Source organism: Peromyscus maniculatus, chromosome 12 (assembly GCF_049852395.1).
Source record: "Peromyscus maniculatus bairdii isolate BWxNUB_F1_BW_parent chromosome 12, HU_Pman_BW_mat_3.1, whole genome shotgun sequence".
Classification (NCBI taxonomy): Eukaryota; Metazoa; Chordata; class Mammalia; order Rodentia; family Cricetidae; genus Peromyscus; species Peromyscus maniculatus.
The window spans coordinates 60,396,267-60,418,768 of record NC_134863.1 but is presented as its reverse complement, the minus strand read 5'-3'; the positions used below and the strand labels follow the sequence as shown (position 1 = coordinate 60,418,768).

The following is a 22,502-nucleotide window of genomic DNA, read 5'->3' as shown; positions in this document are numbered from 1 at the left end:
CTACTTTTTGTGTCTCTTTGTATGTCCTGGGTCCCCCAAAACCTTTATGGCTAATTTTGTCAGCTAGTCGCTAGCTTTTTTTTTTAATTATGAAAGCTCATATATATGTTTCTACTCTTGTTTAAGGGATTTAACCTGTGCAGCTCATTAAACAATGTACGTAAATTTCTAGTCCTTGAAAGTTATTATTACAAACTATTTGGGATAATTAAGAAATACAGGTTAGTAATTAGTTATCTATAATAATGAAACTTGTAGTCATATTAGGTATGTTTTCAAGGTTATACACAGCTATATTTTAGATAGACAGGTAGTCTTAAAACACTTCAGAGATCTACAAAATATGGCACTTAGGATGTTTTAATAACTTAAGGCTTTTCATGACATCTGCTCCTGGCAGCACCAATTTCCTTCAGAAAAAGGATAATTGGCATTGAAGAACCTCCATATGGAGTTTGTATTTTTTGTGGCAAAAGTTAGTCACTGGGCAAGAAACTGCCCTTGCCTCAGTTGCTGATAATATATTGTTCAAACTGGACAAGCAGGACACAAAAGAAAGTGACTGCTGAATTTCACCAAGGCAAGGTAGGACAACCCTTAAAAATCCATGCTTCACAGAAAAGTCTGTCAGATATTCTAGTCCTCTGGCTGAAGATGGATGCCCCAATGTTTCAGAAGAACCTTGGGTGACAGGCAGTCAATTGTTTCTGTCATTTCTATAGTTTTGGAAGTTGTTTGCTCTGTACTTCATATTTACTCAGGTAATATATTCTTCTTGGGTCTCTGATGAAGTTGAAGATGAGATAGTTATAGTTACAGTTTTTCTTGTTACCAAATTCAGAAAAGAAACTTACGTAAGAGATGTAAAGTAAAAGGTTGAGAAACATAAAAGCTTAAGTTGATTATCTAAAAGGATGTTTTGATGTCCAAAAAAATATTTTAGGATGCTAATACAAGTTATAAGAAAAAGTGATTTAGGTATAAAACGTTGGATTCACTAAGATAGGGTAGATAATACAGTACTTTCTCCAAATTTGCCAAATACAACAAGACTGGACATTGTAAATGTAATTCTTATTTGATAATTGCTCTTACTGTGTATAATTTTACTGTGTTAGAGTTAAAACTTTTCATTTAGACAAAAGGGGGAAATGCTGTGGGATATTTGTTCACTGTTTGAAGATGTATTGCTATGATTGGTCTAATAAAAAGCTGAATGTCCAATACCTAGACAAGAGGTATAGGTGATATTTCTGGGCAGAAAGAGAACTCCGGGAAGAAGAAAAGACAAGGAGGCAGCAGGACATGCAGGAGGAACCCATAAGCCACATGGCAGGATGTAGATTAATAGAAATGGGTTTATTTAATTTATAGAAACTAGTTAGGAATAAGCCTAAGCTATGGGCCAAGCTTTTAAAATTCCTAAGAAGTCTCTGTGTCATAATTTGGAAGCTGAATGGTGGGACAGAGCAAACTCGTTACAAATATCCCCTACTTGGAGCATTTAAAAGGTCACATAACATTTTGTAATCTGAACACCCTGGGTTGGAAATTCATGGTCTGAATTTCCTTATAATGGTGGTAGATGTAAGACTGAAGCCTGAACAGCTGTCTGATCTGGATTCTAACAGTGTTCAGGCTATTCACATTGTTCCTTTAGTTCTCTACTGTCAACAGATTACTGCTTGTAAGAAGTACAACCATTCTGAACACTTATTCAATGTTGCTTAGCAATACAATGAAAGAGTTGAATGGACATAGGCAAGAGACAGAATTTACAGAACTACAGCAGGTCTTAGGTTAGTCCAAAGTCCTGTAATACTTAAAAGTATGTCAGGGTTGATATGCCTTGGGGAAATGTTGAGCAGGCAACTTTGAAAGGAGGTGAATGTGAACAAGAAAGATTTCAACCTTAAGATTTAAGAGTTAGGATATTGCTTTTGTGATGAGTGAACTTTACTTTCTCAGCTCATTTTTTTATATATTTCACTTGAATATATGACTATCTCAGAAAATCGCTATTATAATTTTTCCTTTAGTTATCTAAATGTGCTTTACAATTTAGGATTCTGCCCAGTTCTGATTTCAAAGGAGCCATGTTAGAAAATAATAATGATAAACCATTAACCTAAGATAATCATAATGCTATGCAAAGTATAACAAGAAAGCTCATTAAACAAGGCAATGTTGTACATATAATCAATACTCAACATTTCTCTAGCACTTATTTCACACTTGGCACAGCTTTAAGTAATATATATATATATATATATATATATATATTCACACATTTGATACTCATAATAAAATACAAGGTATAGCCTATTACTAAAGATTAGAGTTTTAATAAATGGCAAGAATTAGGTTAAAATCAAGTAGTTTTTCTTTAGCTCCTGCTACATTGTTCTATATTGTCTATGGCCAACATTACTTTGTTTATCCAGGACCATTGTTAGAATAAGATCATACATGATCATTGATATTTTACATATATATTATGACAATAATGTCACATCTAAAACTTCATGTCACAAAGCAATGAACAACATGAGTGTATTCACCTGCCCAATATGAGACTTAGCTGGACTTGGGTGAGACCATTCACCCTTCTGAAGAGTGATTCTGTTTCTTAAGTCTCTCCATCAGTCCCTACATCTTTTTTTAAACCAATATTTCATTAGCCAGATGGAAACACAAGGTAGATAGAGTACAAGAATCGAGTTCAAAAGCCCCCTAAAGGTATATGTCACGGTGTATGAATTAAAAGAAAAATAAATCATCAGTTCTACTATAAGGAAAGTGGGTTTCATTAAAACCAAATGCTATTTTGTTGAAGTCAGTCACCCATTTATCCATTATGTAAGCACCCTTATTTTTTTATTTCAAGATAGGTCAAGGTAAAATTCAATTTCTGCTTCAAAATATCAATAATCATGATAAAGAATTCATGCTGACTAGCCTTAACTATTATTTTGAAACACCATAGAATCACCTGGGAACAGAATCTTTTTAATTTTTTTATTATTATTAAGAAATTTTCTGTTCATTTTACATACCAACCACAGATTCCCCTCTCCTCCTGCCCCCCCAGCCTCCCCTCCCCCCTTAATCCACCCTCCTTCCCACCTCCTACCAAGGCATGAGCATGGGGATTCAGCAGAGCCAGGTACATTCAGGTGAGGCAGGTTCAAGTCACTCCTCCCTGCTGAGCACCAAGGCTGAGCAAGGTGTCCCACCATAGGCACTGGGCGCCAAAGAGGTTGCTCATGCACCAGGGACGGATCCCGATCCCACTGCCTAGGGGCCCCTCAAACAGTTTAATATAAACAACTGTCTACCTATCCAGAAGGCCCAGACCAGCACCATGAGGACTCCACAGCCATTGTTCCACAGTTCATGCATTTCCACTAGTTTGGCTGACCATCTCTGCACATCTTCCCATCATGACTTCTATCTCTCTTGCTTATAGAATCCTCCTCTCTCTCATTGATTGGACTCCTGGAGCTCTGCTTGGCACCCAGCCGTGGATCTCTGCATCTGCTTCCATCAGTCACTGGATGAGGGCTCTATGATGACAGTTAGGGTATTCACTAATCTGATTACCAGAGTAGGCCAGTTCAGGCACCATCTCAATTATTGCTAGTAGTCTAAGGTGGGGTCATCGTTGTGGATTCCTGGGAACTTTCCTAGCTCCCAGGAACAGAGTCTTAATAAAGAATTGCCTGTATCAGCCTGGCCTAAGGAAACCTGGGTAGGCTTGGTCATGAATATTAATTTGTATAGGAAGACCCAGCCCACTGAGGGTAACACCATTCCCTAGGTAATAGGGTCCTGGATAGGAAGAGAGAGAACACTGTCTGATAGCATCAAGCAAAGGGTGGATGTATGTCTCACTCTCTCTTTTTCTGATCTTGATTGCAAATTCGATGTAACTAGGTGCTTGAATTCTCAGACTGACTTGTCTCAATGATGAACTGTAAACTGTAATTATAAGTCAAATATACCCTTTCTCCCCTAATTAATATGCCTTTTTTGTCAGAAAATTTTATCAACAGAAACAGAAATAAAACTAGAATGCCATGTTATTATGAAAACAAACAGGAGATCTACAAAGATTTTTCTTTTTGGTTTTTTGTTTGTTTGTTTGTTTGTTGGATTGGTTGGTTGGTTAGTGAGTTTGCTGATTAGTTGGTTAATTCATTGGATAGTGGATTTCTGTTGTTTCTTTAATTTATGTGTATTATGACTATCTGTTTGTGTGGATGCCACATTGTATATGTGTGCCCACAGGGCCAGAATATTGGATCACATCCCCTGGAGGTAGAGTTAGAGGTAGTTGGTGGGAGTGTTTGGAAGCTAATGTATGTCATCAAAAAGATCAGTAAGTGCTCTTGACCTCTGAGCCATTTCCCTAGCATAGGTTTTGTTTTCATGCTAGTGAAAAGAGAAATAGTAGCGATGACACCCCTGAGATAATGCTTGGATTAAATTTATGTCTGGGTCTTTTTTTCTAGATAGTTCTTACAGAGGACAAGGAAGAGTATGTGCTACTAAAGTATCATTTACATGCAATAGGATGACAAGAAATGATGATTCAGATATCAGGTCTAGAAGGTTTTGCAAATAATCCTAAATTCAAAAAGCCCAACCAGTTTAAAAGATAACTCGGTGCTCTGGAATGTTTTCAGCAAACCATCAACATTTGGATGAAACATTAATAATGCTTGCACTGAGAATAGAGCTTACTGGCAGAGCACTTGCTTAGCATACTCTGGGTTTAAACTCCGTCATGGGCAAAAAGAAAAAAGAAGGCCAGAGAGATGGCTCGGCAGGTAAAGGCACCTGCTGCCAAGCCTGTCCTGAGTTCAATCTGGAATTCACTCAGTAGAAAGAGAGAATCTGTTCCTGTTAGCTGTCTGTTGACCTCCTCAAGCACACTGTAGCACATTTATACCCATGCCTGGCCCCCTGCACCCAAAGCAAAGAGAGATAGGAGGGAGGGATCAGGAAGAGAAGGAGGGAGGGAGAGAGGGAGGGAGGGAGGGAGGGAGGGAGGGAGGGAAGGAAGGAAGGAGGGAGGGAGGGAGGGAAGGAAGGAAGGAGGGAGGGAGGGAGAGAATAGCCTCAGCCTGGAAATAAATGTTGCCTGAAAGTTTTTTGATTAGTACTTTCTAATATTATATGCAGGTTCCTATTATTACATAAAGGAGGGATTTCTTCCACCATGGCATCAGACTAGCCCTTTGCTATAGTTATATCAGAAAGTGAATGACTAGTACACATTCACCAAAATAAGGTAGAAATCAGTACATATATCACAGGATATATCTATTATTGCCAGTTCAGAAATATAAAACTCACACCAACCACAAATATTTAAGTAGGTAATACAGGCACCTTGACTCCCAGTAGTCCAACTATGGGCTATGCAGTAATCACAACTGAAGCCTGTTTTATTGATTTACTGTGTAATATTACAGTGACGGGGACCATAAAACAGAAGCAGACAAACTTGGAAATCAGAATTCTTGAGCATATAATCAGAACAGCGGCATGTAGAATAATTGGATGCTTCATGACAGATGGCAAGAATATCATGTGTTTCCATCACTGAATGGAATCAGGAGCACTGGGATCCAAACCCAATATGTATCCTTTGAGTAGGACATAAGTGGCTTGATATCCAATGACTATGTTATGTTGGTGGACTTAAAGATAGTTACCATTGAAGAAATGCATGACCCCTTTTTGTACTTTCCAAGGATGACTGATGCCTAGTATGACACCTTTTTTATAGGATGTTAATATGTAAACCAGAAGCCATTTGATCTTTATAAGCTGTTAATCAGTAGGCTAATGTTGACTTCATTTATCTCTCAGAGCCAAGGATTTCTGTCTTTGCCAGTATTCACAGTGAGTTCCTTATATAGCCCTTTAGTACATGAAACCTCGAGCTCAAAAATGTTCACTCAATAAGCTTTATACAAATGTGTATAGTATATAGATACACTTGTATATAGTATATGGTCAAGTTCAAAAAATAAAAATATTGTTTAGAGCTTTTAATGACAGGGCTACTCTGGCAACTTTTGACCTCTAATAAAAGCATGTGAGGTTTTTTGTATATAATATTAAATCAATATGTTTGTGAAAACATAATTTTATTCGCTAAAAATTTTAACTACAAGTAATACATCTTTCTAATTATGTAGTAAAGGGCAACTGATACCTCCAGGTAAGCTTTGATATAGAAGAAACTGTTTGTTCTCTGATTTATCATTCATTTTGCTTGTGTGCTTTATTACTATGAGGAAAATAGCTGAATGAAACAGAGTTTTTGCTATAGATGATTCTCTTCTCATAATGTTAAGAACCCTCTTGACTTCTCAATAATACCTTGATTATATTATGTATCTTTCTCTGACACAAGTGATGGAAAAGCAAATAAAGGAAGCAGTGTTCAAATAATACACTAACATTGGATCTTTGTGGCTTTAACTATCCTGAAATAAGATCAGCAATTAAAATAAAATATCACATGCTCATATGATATGCAAATTGTGCACAAAGTTAGCAAAAAATGGTTTTTATCATTGTGAGAATATTGTTTTAGTTTGGGCTTTTTTGTTTTACATTTGAGAGACTGAAAATAGATGATTACTGTGTTTATTAGTATGCCTTTGCTTGCACTCAATGGAAAACATAACTCAAACAAGGTTGGCTAATCAACACAATTATAGGTTTTGTGACTGAGAAGTCTTTAAGGTAGTTACCACAGCTCAAAAGGTATTAATAGTAGCTACTTTTATTCTTTTTTAATTCTCAACTCCTTTTCCTCCGGTGTTTATCTCATTTAGTGGTAGCATCTCACTTCATGGTTCACATTGGATGTGATGCCAAGAAATCTTTCATTCACAATCCTATCCAATATAAAAAAACATCTGTACCACTGACTCCAAGTAGATAACCTGAGACACATCCTGATTAGACTAGTAAACTAGTTAAATGACTAGTTAATCTGTAACCTAACTGCCATACTCAATAGATTTCATGCTACCTTTGTATTTTGCAATTGCATAAGTTTTCTACAATATATGACAGACACAGATGCATGAAGGAGTTGTTCAATAAAACAAGATACTGTGCAAACAGGAATGAAGTAAATTTAGAAGTCAAGGAAATTTACATTCTGAACTTAATATCAATTGCCAGAAATAAACTTACATATTCATGGCTAACTGACAAAGGTACCAAGAATGCAAAAAAGAAATAATGATATCTAAAAAATGGTGTTGGTAAAATTGTCTATCCATATCAGAAGGCTAAAAGTACTGATTTGCTTCACTTCATATACAAAAATCATTCCAAAATGCATTAAAAACTTAAATATATAACTCCAAACTGTCAAATTACTAGAGGAAAATATCAAGGAAACCAACATGACATTGGTCCAGGCAGTGATTTTTTTAAATATGGTATCGAAAATATAGAAACAATAACAAAAATCAAGGAATGAGATTATTACATAAAATGGAAAAGCTACACAACACAGAAAACAATAATAAGATAAAATCTTTGCATATGATCGCTCTAATAAGGGGTTAATATCAAATATATAAAGTTATGCCAGCAACTCAATAACAAAAAAAAAAAGAAGGAAAGAAAAGAAAAGAAATTAATCTGATTTTTAAATTGAGGACCTGGATAGACATTTCTCAAAAGAAGACATATAGTCAATATGTATATGAAAATATGCTCATTATGGCTAATTATCAGGGAAATGCAAATTAAATCCACAATGAGATATCACTTCATGCCCATTAGAATGGCTATTATCCAAACGAGAAAAGATAAAAAGCACTGGTGAGGATGTAGAGAAAGGGAAGCTTTGAACACTGCTGGTGGGAATGCAAATTAATGTGGTCATTATGGAAAACAATATAGAAGTTTCTCAAAAAGTAAAAATAGAACTATGATATGATCCAATAATGCTATTCCTGGGCATACATCCAAAAGTGAAATAAATTATTTTGGCCAAGTGATCTGACGCACTCCTGTGCTCTCTTTGAAACATTATTTGTAATAACCGTTATGTGGGATCAGCCTAAATGTTCATTAGTGGGTAAATGTATAAGGAGCATCAAACACACACACACACACACACACACACACACACACACACACACACACACACACACATACATGCATGAGCATATGCATGCCCACACATGCATGCATGTTTGTGCCTTGGAAAACTATTTAGGCTAAAAGGGAAGTTGGTTTGTCATAAATGATCCATGAAAACATTACGTAAGGAGAAATAGTGGGAGGTATAGAAGACAAATTCTTCTGGTCTTACTCATATGTGGAATCTCTAAAAATTGAGTTCACAGTGCAGAAAAGAGAGTAGGTAATTGAGCTACAAAATATTGCATACATATTTCAAAATATCACATTGAACATAACAAACATATACAATTCTTATTTATCAATATTGTTTAATTCCTATTTGCAGTGATATATTTGGGGAATATTTGTAGCACACACAGAGAAACGATTTCTTTGGAATTGTTCACTAAAAAACACTACTGAGATATAGTCAGCTAATATCTATGGTAGGTATCACCAAATAAGATTCCATAAGCATTTTCTGTTGCCTTTAGGAAATCCTGTGCTGCTCTCACTAGTCCAAGATCACTGCAAGCTTTTAAGTTCATCTTCCTCTCTTATCTCTTGAGGAGTCTGAACACACCATCTAATTTTACTTCACATATATTCCATCAACACTACTCTCTGCATCAGCAACATGATAAATAAGAGCATCCAGGAGGAACTCTGACTCCTCGGTAATCAGAAACAAATGATTGGTCCAACTGCAAGATCTAAGATTGTTAGCCAGTGTGAAGACAAGGACTAAACCTAGAAAGTGAATATCACAGGTAAACTTATATGTGCTTCTACAATATAATGCTCTGCTGTTTGTTGTCTGGGACATATCTTATTTCATTTTGAACTGGATTTATTGAGGTTTTTTTTTTATTCTTAAACAGCTACTGGTGATCCTTTAATAGTGACTAAAGTAAAAATCAAAATATCCCTCTTCAGGGTCATTCAAATGACCTTGACATGTTTCTATTTGTTTCTGTTTCCCAGAAGAAATTTATTCCATTCCAGGAGGCACATAAAACTTACTGGCTCTTCAAATATTTCCTTTGTTTTTGTTTCTTTTCTTCATGTCACCTATAAATAAGATAAAGTGACATAAGTCTCTTCTTTGTCCCTTTTTCAAGAAGGACCGCCAGTTTCCAAATATTAGCATCCCCAAGCTGGAAAATCATTTGAATTGCCTACCTCATAGCACACAGACTCCCTTGCACATTAAATATGCTCTGCATTGGCAGTAACTTTTTCTCTAGCCAAGGTTGATGTTATAATGGCTTAAAATACAGAAACTCAGCAGTAAAGTGTATGTATATAACCAACAGCCTTGGAAAAGCACTGGTGGATTGAGAGTTAAGTAAAGTTTTATGCAATTTGTTGAATGTTTTAATGAGTTATTAGGTATTTTAATCTGGCAAAAATCTGGAAACTATGCTAAACAGCTAAAAAATGATGTACTGGCTTTAGATGAATATTTCTATATTGTAGAACTTAATTTACTTTCAAGAACTCCTCTTTTAATTATTACCAGCTTGTACATAATAAAAATATAATCTGAGTTATAGTTACCTGTTTGAGCTAGTGAGGTACTCCATTCCTTAAGCACAATATAAAACTGTTCTCTGAGAATATTTATTGTAGGTATAGTTCAACTTTAGAAGAGCTGTTGATATTAAAGAACATTCAATTTTGTAGAGGGATGAATACTTAAGGTAGAGAACAAGGCAGTAAATGGATAAGAATGGTTCATAGTACACTTTTATAATTAATATTAGTCTCATTGGTGTCCTTCCTATTAAAACTGCCATTAATCTTATTAACTTACAGTGGAAGTCCATAATTCTGTCTAGACATTTGCTTTTGTTTGCTGATAAACCAGTGGTGTGGTTTGTTGCCCCTCATGGGACTGAGACACTCCTGGCAGAATTACAGCCAGTGAATTTTATCATATCGTCATTCAAAATTTACTGAAGCCAATGGGCCTCCAACTTTAATGTATATTAAAGCCGCTGGAAGAACTGCAAGTCTAGATGGCAGAGCATCTAGTGTGCAACTCTACAGAGTGCCTAGTGGGCATACTATACACTAAGTAGGTCTACAGTGTGCTCAGTACTCCTCTGCATTTGCTTGTACTCATGAGATGCCACCACTCCTATTTGGAGAATCATTGCCATAAACTCATCCAAGGTGACATCTTTCATGTTGGAAACAGTCCATATCTCCCCAGCGTAAGACATCAGCATTCTCTTATCTTAAACAGACAGATCTATTGGGTCATCTCAGCTTCAGCTCTCCTAGTAGTGTTCACAGACCCATTTGTTTTCACCATATTGAACTTCAACAATTCCCTCTATCCAATGCTATATCTATTCTCTCCGTATAGTTATTGATCCTGTGGGTGCTGCAAGAAACTATTGATCGCCTAAATATATCTGCCTGACATATTAATACTTTCTAGTATTTCTTGAATGCCATTCAAACTTGTATCTACTCATTTGCATTATCTCCAGACTAGATGAATAAAATTTCTGTCTTCTGCCTACTGAATGATACAAGAAGAAAAGGTGCAGAGAATCATAATATCCTGCTCCCAACAAGCCCTTCATATTTTTCAATTGTTCAAGAAAGCTTATCTAAGTAGTTTTCTCTTTTTGCCTCTGCACTAAAATATTCTGTATTTTTTTTTCCTATCCCCTGCTTCATATCCTGATATATTCTCAGAAGATGGCCAGTTTATTGGCTGGTTTTACACACAAGATGACAAAGCCATCCTCCATGTCTTGATTTTCCTCTTATTTAAATCTCATTGTTATCAAGTCCTATTGATATTATCCACAAGATATCTCTTCATTTTTCCAAATCTCACCTTCCCACAAAGCCATTTATAAGAGCATTCATGAGCACTAGAGAGTGCAAAGAAAATTTTCAGTTCTCATTCAACTTCCTGACTAAATATAGCTTACAAAAGACCACAGTCCTTTGGTGGAGCTGCCTGATGGCACAAAATGGCTGCCACAAAGAATTAGTGACACTGCTCCATGGTTATGCAGGGGAGGACTCATGGGTAGTAATATCTTCATTCTCTGCAGTCAGAGAAAGTAAGAGAAATAAATTCAAATACTTAAATATGATAGTGCAGTAGGTATGTGTCACATAGCTCTAAGACAGAAATGTTGTATCACAGAATCACAGTAAGATTGTGTACTTTGTATTAAAAAAAAATACAACCCAAGCCAAAGACATTTCTTAATGCTGAGAGTAGTCATTCATATACTCCACTAAAAATGGGACATACACAAAAACTAAGGCCTAAATGTAGGGAAAAAGGCCTAGACTTCCATTTATGTTAGCAAGAAAGAAGCTAGCAGAGTGTGTGTGTTTTAATATGTTCCCAAATAAACCAGAGGCACAGTAGGAGGATAACGGAGGTCAAACTAATTTTTTTATGTGTGCCATAAAGGTATAACAATAGGTAGATAAAAAACTTTTGTTGAGCTAAAATGAATTTTCCATATTTAATTACAAAGTTATTTTACTTAATATATGACACTATTCTGCTTTGCATTTCACTCTCACTCTCCATTAAAATATTATGACCTGTCATTATAACTTAAGAGGATTATAAGGTGATTTCTAAAAATATAGCATGGGTAATCATAAGAAGCTTGGGTCAAAAACAATGTGATTGTGTGCTAATATTTTTGGAACTAAGTATTTAACTTCTCGTTTCTCTTTAGTCCAAATATGATAGTATATTGATCTATGTCACTCGTCAATGTCACACAGTCACTCAAATTGTCTTCTAGTTCCAATTTATTAAACAAGTGTTCTTTGTAGTTTTGTATTTTTTTAAAAAATGAGCTTATAGTTTTCAAAAGTATGTAAAAATGAAGATATTAACAAGGTATAGACATATATTAAGCTATGGTCCTTTCTGGGTAAATATGTAATAAAGAATGAAATAAACTCCATTTGATCATAAGGTCTGTAATACCATAAGCACTTATGCTTATTTTGTCTATTATGAAGTAAATGGAAGCATTTATTGTATGCCTCCCATGTTAATTCCCATTAACATGACACTGAGGACACAAACTTGAACAAGATAGATTTTTTGCCAACGTATAAAAATTGACTACCTAATTTATGAAGAAACATTAAGTTATAAAACCTTAATTAAGCAATCCATGATGTGTTCTTCATACTGTGGAAGAGTTAAGTCACATTTATTGTTGTTGTGAAGAAGCCTGCACAGGAGAAATTGTGAAGGTGTCTTCACAAGAAGGTAACTGCAAGACAATGTTCTTCCTTAGACTTACCCAGGTCTCCCTCTTTTCTACTTGACATTTTCAAACTGAGTATAGAGCATGTGTGACGAATAAAGGAGGGCTGACCAGCACAGCCCAGCTCTCTCGCTCAGGTCCTCTGTCCTAAAAAAAAATTATATGTCTTTTTATGGTTTGGGTGTTTGTTTGTTTGTCTGTTTGTTTGTGTTTGTTTTTGTTTTTTGAGACAAAGTTTTTCTGTGTAGCTTTGGTGCCTGTCCTAGATCTTGCTCTGTAGACCAGGCTGGCCTTGAACTCAGAGAAATCTGCCTGGATCTGCCTCCCTGGTGCTGGGATTAAAAGCATGTGCCACCACCACTGGGCTGTCCTTTTATGTTTTATCAGAATGATTCATATGCTCCTTGGATGTTAAACTCAGTTCTATTTTAGGGCACATCACTAACAGACTTTTGAATTAAAAATTTTAGGCCAAGGAAGAAAATGCACCAAATTGTTAGTCACAGGCTAGAACTCATTATTACCCTACAGGGAAACTTATTGACTTTATTGAATGAAAATAATCATTAGAATGCGAGTCAAACCAAGTGCTTGCTTTATATCCCCTATATACGCAATGATCCTAAAAATCCATGTAATTTAAGCAGAATGATATGGTCCTATAATTTTATGCATAATATTCAATATACAAAAAAGTTATTCACAAAATAATTTCCATCTTTATTATTTTGATAAGTTGATAAATTTAAAATGATTAGGGTATTCTTAGAATATCTTTGAGATTATGATTCTTTCCATCTGGAAGGGAGATTAAAAGAACAATAGCTGATTAGCAATTTATTTCCAAAAATTCATATACACTGAGAGTCTGATTGGATTTTTCTGTAATTATCCAGATGTTGAACATATGTAGAATAAACTTTAAAATTAGAATAAGTAACTGACATTGAATGAGTCAAAGGTTAGGTCAGCAGTGGCTGACCTTTGTAGAGGCATTTATGTGTTTAATGACATCAACACTCATTATGGAATGCAAACTTCACCATCCTGCACTACTATATAGTAACTATATACTGGCTCTCTGCCACTGGCCCTTCTAAGTTCCTTATTAACTTTTCAGAAATTCTCTCACACCAAAAAAGTTGGATCATGCTCAGTGTGAACTCTCCCAGGAGAACTATCATTTGAAGCCATTAATTAAACAGAACAATCTTTGACTTTAGAAGTTCAAAAAAATGTATTCAATACAAAATGGAAGGAAGCTTTCTAAGAAAGACATTTCTCCAATATACTTCCATAAATCTAAACATGAGAATATCTACTCCATATATACCCCAAAAAACAATGGAGCCCTTACTTTGCAAACCTACATCAAGTAAAGGCAACTCTAATCTTAATGTTTACCTTAATGTTTACCATTGTGAGCATCATAACTGCCATTTGCCTCCATGAATGATTTTACTTTTACACCTTGTAGATTTGTATACTATTATCAAGAAAATAGAGAGCAAACATGTGTGTGTCTTATGTACGAATAAACCAAGGCCATTATATTGACATATCTAAAATGAAAAATCATATAAATAACAAATATATGTTATAATTTGAATACAAAATGTCTCCTCTAGGCTCATATAGAGAGTACTTGGTTTCTAGTTGTTGAGCTCTTGAGAAACAATTGGGTCCTAAGTCTCTGACCTACTCAATGGATTATCCCTTGACAGATTCGATAGAGGACAGCATTATTGAGAGGTGGAAAAAGGAGGAAGCAGAGTGTGTTTCAAGGAAGTAGGGCATGCTCTGGAAATGTGTGTCTTGTTCTCTTCCTTGTCTTTCGCTCTATCCCTCTTGCGACCACAAAGGAGCTGCTTTTCTCAGCAACTTGTTCTTCATAGTAATACTCTGCCTCCTCATAGGCTCAGAGCCCACCATGGTGGGCTGAAACTGGGAGTCAAAATAAATATATATATATATCCTTTTAAGAAGTGTATGCCACGTATTGTGCCTTGGAAATGAGTATCTGACTAACATGCTATGTAAAAGGAAAGAGCTGGGTGGTTGAAACAGATGCTTTGCATTTTGTGTCTACTGCAAATTCCATGGATACTCAAAATGCTTAGAGCAAATCATTCTGATAGAGGCTGAGTTGGTAAGTGCTTGCCCTGTCTGAGAGCAGATGGAAAAAACAGATCTTCCTAAGAATATTTGCCTAATGGATCAGTACTACTAACTGTTGTGGAGAACCACAATTTCATGGGAGGCCTTCAGTAAGCACCATCTGATGTTTTAAATGAACAAATACTGTTCTACTGGGCCAGCAAGCTACTTGACTGGCAGCTAACAAATCTATCCCCTTTCACTTGTTGCCTTAAGCATGAACCTGTCAATTAGGCAGCCTCTTCTTTGACAACCAGTCAGACTATTTATCATCATGGCAGCCTGGCTGCTCTGAACACTTCATGCATTTCCCTAGGAAACTCCATGTCAATTTTGAGGAACACTATGACCATGATTGCCACGAAAGCCACAACCTCTGCTCTAGTAAGCTACATTTGAGGGATGACCCTTATGACCCATTGAACCATCCCCTTGAGACTTCACTTCATCCAGGACAAGCCTAGGCGGACCCGCCTTGCAGCAATTCTCAGTCAGAGCCAATCCCTTTGGAGCTCAATAAAATGTTTGTTGTTAATGTATATACGTGGCTTGTCATTGGTATAACGAGGAGAAGCTCACAAACAAGTGTGGTGGGTGGTAGAACAGGAAGGCTACAAGAATGTTATCCTCTATATGGGCTGTGTAAACAGGCTTTTCTTTTTTCTTGGTAGTTAGTACATGAGACTTTCTTTCCTCATTTGCTAAATATAAGCCCCCTAAAAATGTCTCCTCTGGGTGATCTTTTAGTGCTTACTAATGACCTTTGCTATGGGCAGAGAGAATTAAGTTGGTAATGCTAAGAACAGCAAAACCCTTGCTTTGCCCCCTGTAGGCATTGGGCAACAGCAACCAGAGGCTAGCTGGAGAATGACTCTGGAAGGCATATGAGCCTCTGGTCCACAGAGCTGTTTGTGTACGTGGTTCAAAAAGTTGAAGAGTTCCAGAAAGCAGCTAAGAGAAAGACTACAGAGAGTAAGAAGGAATGCCGAGTGATGTTCTGGAGGCAGTGAACACTCAAGTCTACAAAGGGCACGAGGCTGTAGAGAGATGAGCAGCACTGCAGATCCTACTCACTGGAGGACTTCCAGAGATATACCAAAGGTAAAAGTGGAGGGTACTGACATTCCAAACCTGGAACACACTAGTTGTCAAGTTCCAGGTCTTCGAGAGTTACAGCCTAGAGCAATAAAATACTAACTGGAGCATCTTGGACTGTAAGTCTCTGTCTTTGAAAACCTAGAGTCATAAGCCCTTAGTTCTCAATGCCTACACCCCAAGCCTCTTGTTCTATGCACTTGGAACCATGAGTCTCCGATACTTAGTACCTACAGCTATTAACCTCTAGGGCGGAATTAACACCAAGTGACATACAGCTTGGTCCTGGAAACCTGACAGGGACAACAAAAGGCACAGCAGGAGCACAAGAACAGAGAAGCTAGGATGATCTGGTGGGCTGTGCTTTCTCTGATGGGGCAGCACCCACTACAGTGCAACAAGCCAGCAGCTCAGCTCCTCTGTTATATAGCAAGGGGGCTGGGAGTGGGGGGGATGCAATCCCTGAAGAGGAGCAGTCTCAGGTCCTGGTCATTCAGGAGGAGGAAGCTGCTAGTGCTAGTTTTTGCACACACTGTCAACACTTGCACATGGACCAGAAGTGTCAGTTCCCATAGGTCTGAGTCACGGGGCTCCTTGTCAATAATACGCATTCACTCCAGAATTCATTCACTCCTTATACATTCACTCAGGACTTCCTCCACTCCCCACAGATTGAAGGTTAGTTTATTAATGTCAGAACCCAAGGGAATTCCTCCTTGTCTGTTTAAGGAGCAAAAGAACCCACAGTCATCCCTTTGTCCCAGTAGTATGGCTGGAGCAGTTCATACTTCATGTTTATTATTCCTTAAAATAGATATATTTGCAAGGTTTCCATGGAGATTAATAAAAACCCTTAATATTGTTAATATTACAACTCTAGTAATTATATTGGTGATTTATTATTACACTTTTCTTTGAAGAGAAAAATCTGATAAACAAGACACATAAATGGGTCGTTAATTCAAAAAAAGGACTAAGAATCAAGTTACAAGAATGTTAGGATTTTTAAAAACTGTTTAGAAAAAGCTGGGAAGTGTCTTTTGTTGAAAACATCTCTAATAACCTGAAGACAGTAACTCAGACATTATTTGTAAGTACTTCCTTCCAAACTCTACATGGAAATCATTATTAGGCCATTTGTCAGTGGGGGAAAATATCACTTCACAGTGACTAAAAAAAAATGCTTCTCAAGAATTCTCACCTACAGTTTCATAGAACACATCTAAATAAGTCAGTAAGTGTGGGTGGGTTGCTAGGAAATACTGCAGTTTAAAGTGCATATGTGATAGCTCAGAAAAACGTGGATTCATCTAGAAAGTGAATTATAAAATTTAAGTGGACAAATCCAGTCATAAGTATACATTTTTAAGACATTTCAAATGCTACCAACTGTGCAGAATGACCCACTATAAGTTTATAATAACCACATGGCCTCTGCTTCAGATACTCATAATAGAGCCAGGAAAATATTATCACTCAACAAGAATATTCCTTGCCATCCCTTGATCTATTTGTAACTTAAGGTCCTTTAGTTTAAGCAAATAAGCAGAATGCTTCCAATATACAGCTCTGAGCCCCACGGTTGTTCCATGGATGTTAACTTATAAATTAAATAAACTCAATGATTCTTGATCATTTTGCTGTTTCCATTCCTCCTCTTCCTTGTGAATTTACTTTCCCCAAAATATTAAAGTAACCTGAGGTTCTCTTTAAGTGTATGCATGGGAAAATATGAAATTTTCTAGTTTCCCATTTTAGGAGTTAGAAATATTCTAAACACATCGTGGTGTCTTTTAAATGCCCACTGTGGATATGAATAATTAGAATTTTGGATACTGGGAAATGATGGCTCAGTCGATAAAGGGCTGGACTTCCGAGTATAAAGAACTGAGCTCCATCCCCAGAGCCTACACTGAAATAAATGCCAGAAGTGTTGGCAATCATTTGTAATGCCTGCTCCATGGAGGTCAAGTTAGGTGAGTATCTGGGACTCACTGGGCTGGCAGCCTCACCTACTTGATGACTTCCAGGTCAATTAGAGCATTTGTCTTAAAAAGCAAGGTGACAGGTATATAGGAATGAGACTCAAGACAGTCACTGGGTCTCCACATCCACATCCACACACATGTATGCACACTCCACATATACATAGGTACTTGCCCAAAGATGAACACACAAACACACACAAATAGAATTTAAACAAATAGAATGCATTGTCCACAACTGTGAATGAATGGCTGAACAAATGGTTCTCCATCTTCAGATGATTTAATATGTGATCGTGTTCCTTTCCATCCAAATTCCATTTTATGGGAAGGAAAATGGATATAGTTTCCCTTACGCAGAAGGCAGCAGAAAGATGCCAAGATTCCAGCCTTGACCACATCTTCACCTCAATTGTCTTTGCAAGCTACACAGGTTGCATTAAGGAATGACTGAGGACATTGACACTGAGGGGCCTAAATACATATAGAAAACTGACCCAATGAGCCAATTTTTATTTTATTTTATTTTACAGTACAATTCAGTTCTACATATCCGCCGGATTCCCTTGTTCTCCCCCTCCCGCCCCCTCTCCTTCCCCCCAGTCCACACCCCCCCATTTCCACCTCCTCCAGGGCAAAGCCTCCCCCGAGGACTGAGATCAACCTGGTAGACTCAGTCCAGGCAGGTCCAGTCCCCTCCTCCCAGGCTGAGCCTACCGACCATGCATAAGCCCCAGGCAGTGGGACCGGGTTCTGTGCTCATTGCTTAAGTTGGCTGTTTGAAATATGGGGCTTATCCAATGAGCCATTTTTAACTTAACTGGTAGAAAGTAGGACGGACAGAGTTCTGCTTTCGTATAGATGTACAGAGCTGTGTCAAGGCAGGAAGTGTTTTCACAAGTGTTGAGTTTCACCTTAAAGGCACTGACAGGTACTCTGCTTTCTTCCTTCACTTAAAAGAGTTAAGAATTTACTTATTTTTCTCTAATTAAAATAAGATATGTAAAATAAACAAGCTTTGAAATCTAAATCAATAATAATGAATGAATTTCATAGTGCTTCTATGGTCTCGCCATTACCTTTAGAGTATACGATTATGATTTTGAAGACTAGGAAATAACACACTCCAGGGACCCAAGTAGGACTGGCTAAAAATTCTACTTTAATGCTTTGCTGTTGTTATTTCATCACTTATTTTAAAAACGCTGGGATGAGTCCTTTTGGAAATCCAGACTTCTGCATTTCTTGCACAGACTCTACGGGCCTGGAGAATAATTTCATCGGAGTTTAAATCTTTACTTTTGTAGTTCATCAACCTCATCTGTCACGTTTGTGTCACTGAAATGAGAAAAGCCTTAGAAGGCAGGAAAAAAATTAAAAACAAATTAATGTGGGAAGATGATATAAATCAAGTGGCAAAGCCAAGAGTGAATTATCAAAGGGTCTTTCATCAGGAGGGAACACATTTTCCTTTCTCTCAAAAGGAACCCATTATGTGTTTTTGTTTGCACTATTATCCTTCAAGTGGCATATTAAAGAAATGGATTTGTTAGGATTTGGAATGTGTTTTAGTCTGATAGAAAAGAATAGTGGTCCCTCAAATTTAATTTGGAAAGATATAAACTTTGAAAGTCTGTGCAGACCCTGGCTAGTAATGAGTGCTAAGAAAAACAAATATTATTTTTAACTTAAGACATAAATGAATCTTCCCTTAAAGGGAAAATACAACTATCCTATTATTCTATCTGCAATCTTCAGAATTTATTCAGGTAAATATGGCAGTTTGACATTTTTGTGACAAACACATGTTTTGTTTTTGGTGAATGGAATCAAACAATTAAAACAAGGATTGCCTGTGATTTCTATGCTTGCTTTCTTTTGGGGTAAACTGAATATACCTATCAATGGGTTTTAACAGACTCATCTCTCAAGGCACTTCAGGAAAGAGCAAAGGTAGGTAGAAATCTAAACATAAATACTTGCCTTATAACTGTCCAACCATCATACACATTTTTTAGTAGAGAAATATAAACAGACATGCTGTAACCTTCAAGGAAGAGAGTGATTGGGTGTGAGCATGTCTGTGTGTGTCAGACAAGGATCACAGGAAGTCTTGCCTAGAGGTCAACCTGATGTGGAATAATCATTTTCCACATTATGAATATGTATTACTCTCATTGGTTAGTAAAAAAGCTGACAGGCTGGTAGCTGGACAGGAAGTTAGGTGGGAAAGAAACTGAGAACGATGAGAAGAAGGAGGGCAAAGTCAGGAGAGATGCTGGCCAGCCACCCAGGAAGCAAGACATGCTAGAAGACAGGTAAAGCCATGAGCCACATGGTAATACATAGATTAATAGAAATGGGTTAATTTAAAGGTAAGAGTTCACTAGTAACGAGCCTGAGCTATTGTCCAAGGATTTGTAATTAATATCGGCCTCTGAGTGATTATTTGGGACTGGGCAGTCAGGACAGGAAATGCCCATTTACATATTTAGCATGTTTTTCTACTGGCTCAGGCTGCAGGTGAGTCAAAGTTAGAGAGCTGAAAGAAAGAAAAATTGGTGTTAATGGACAATTTTTTTCTGACTAATCAATGGGGGGAAAGTGTATAGCTTAGTAATTGTTATGTAAAGACTAGAAATTTGGAGTGGCTATGCATCATGGGTAAGCAAAAGGAGTCAAGGGGGGAAAAGGTAGTCCTTTAATAGATACTATTTCCTGAACACAAAGGATAGGAGAATTTGCTTAATGTTGGCTTTTTGTTCCAAGGGCAAAGGTAAAAGTTAACATCATCAGCCCTGATGCCACCTCCACATCTTTCTTCTCCTCCTGGCAACTTCCTATCTCTGCTGCAAAGATCCTAGGAGACCTAGGTCTACTGTTAAAAAAAAATGGAAGGAAGGCAGGGATTAGAAGGGAGAATGGCATTGGGAAGTCTTCAAAGAAGGCCCCGTTGGGACAACAGTATATGATCTGAGGCTGAACTCTTCAAACCATTTCATTTTATGGAGAGGTTACAACCCAGAAGTCAAATGCATGCTGGTCCAGCATGAGGAAGTGAGTTTGAATCCCTAACAACCACATCAAAATCCAGGTGTGGTAACTCACAGTTGCTCCACTGCTGAGTCAGAGACAGGCCAATGTCAAGAACTTGCTGACCTGATTAGCTAAAATAGGTTTAGTGGGGGACCCTGTCTCATAAAAATAAGGTGTCAAGTGTTGGAGGAAACCAGATTGACTCTAGTCTCTCATGTTGCCTGGGGAAGACACCAGCATACACACATGTGCTCTCTCTCTCTCTCTCTCTCTCTCTCTCTCTCTCTCTCTCTCTCTCTCTCTCTCTCTCTCTCTCTCTCCTCTCTCTCTCTCTCTCTCTCTCTCTCTCTCCTCTCTCCTCTTCTCTTCTCTCTCTCTCTCTCTCTCTCTCTCTCTCTCTCTCTCTCTCTCTCTCTCTCTCTCTCTCTCCCCGTTCCATCCTTTTAAACCATCAAAACAACTAAAAGGGAAATATAGGGCTATGACATTCTCTGAGCTGAGTAGTGTTATTGCTAGAATCTCATTGGATTTTAAAACCCTGAACATGGGAGACACTTGAGGCACCCTGGCAATAAGGGGTCTGGTAGAAAAAACAAAACAACATACAAGCAGGTTCGTGTATGTTTGAAGCCTTTTACAGCAGGTGTTCACTGAGTTTGTTTGACCTGCACAAGAACAAAAAAAAAGGCACATCTCACAGTGAGCAAGCACACACGAATGATTTTATTATGTCTCGGCTGCTTAGGGGGAGGAGGCATGTGAAATTAAGTGGGTGGTGATTTTTCCCTCCTGGGAAATGCTCCATAAATTTAAGCTGTATAAACCTTTGAATTCCTTGTGCCTCACTGTCTTAATCAAGAACACCACCTTACCGTGTTATGGCTGGGGAGATAGCTGAGTGGGAAAAGAGCTTGCTGCCAAAACATAAGGGCATGAGCTGATCCCGGGCACTGATGTAAATGCTGGGCATGGTGGTAGGATTCTGTAACCCCATGCTGAACTTGTCAGCTCCAGGTTCAGTAAGAAACCCTGGTTTGAAAAATCAGGTGAAGAACAGCAGAGCAAAGCCAGCTGACCTGGTGTCCACACATGTAACACCTTGGGCAAACAGCCACACCTCCACCCATACAAACATGCATGTTCATATTGGCATGAGACACACACCGCCACACCACACACACACACACACACACACACACACACACACACACACAGAGAGAGAGAGAGAGAGAGAGAGAGAGAGAGAAATGTAAGAAGTATTTTGATGACTTGTAAGTTAATCCTGTGAATTAATAAGCCAATAAGAGCTCAAGAAAATAGTTCTTTGAAACGGGAAAGCACATATTATTCCTGCTATACAACACTACTATCAAATATGGAAAGGAAATACATCATAAATTACGTAATTAATTTTGTATGGTTGAGAAGAAAGTGGTTCTGGTCCTAAGTCATAGGATGCTGATAACTCTCATTCAATTTCACCGTTGAGAAACAGTTAGACCTTTTATCACTGTTGTGATAAATTAGGAGTGGGATGGAGTCTGTGTCTTCTGTAATTCTGCAGTAATAGTGTCATTTCTGACATACTTTGTCTCTGTCATCAAGGTAATCCGATGTGTTTCTTAATTACATTTCTGGGCAAAGGTAAGAATAACAAAGAACCATAGCAGTAAATCCATCATCTTCCTGTGTCACGGTGAGCCCCGGCAAATGGTAAAGGGGAAAAGAGGAAAGAGGTTCTGCAAGCCAGAGTACTTTTGCTTTTCTTCTTCCTTGCCCTCATTTG

At 37.5% G+C, this 22,502-nt stretch overlaps 1 pseudogene; it reads right to left on the bottom strand.

Annotated features, from left to right (window-relative positions):
• LOC121821543 (eukaryotic translation initiation factor 4B pseudogene) overlaps positions 1-21,710 on the bottom strand; it is a 44,545-nt pseudogene extending 22,835 nt beyond the window's left edge.
• Positions 21,711-22,502: the final 792 nt, after the last annotated feature.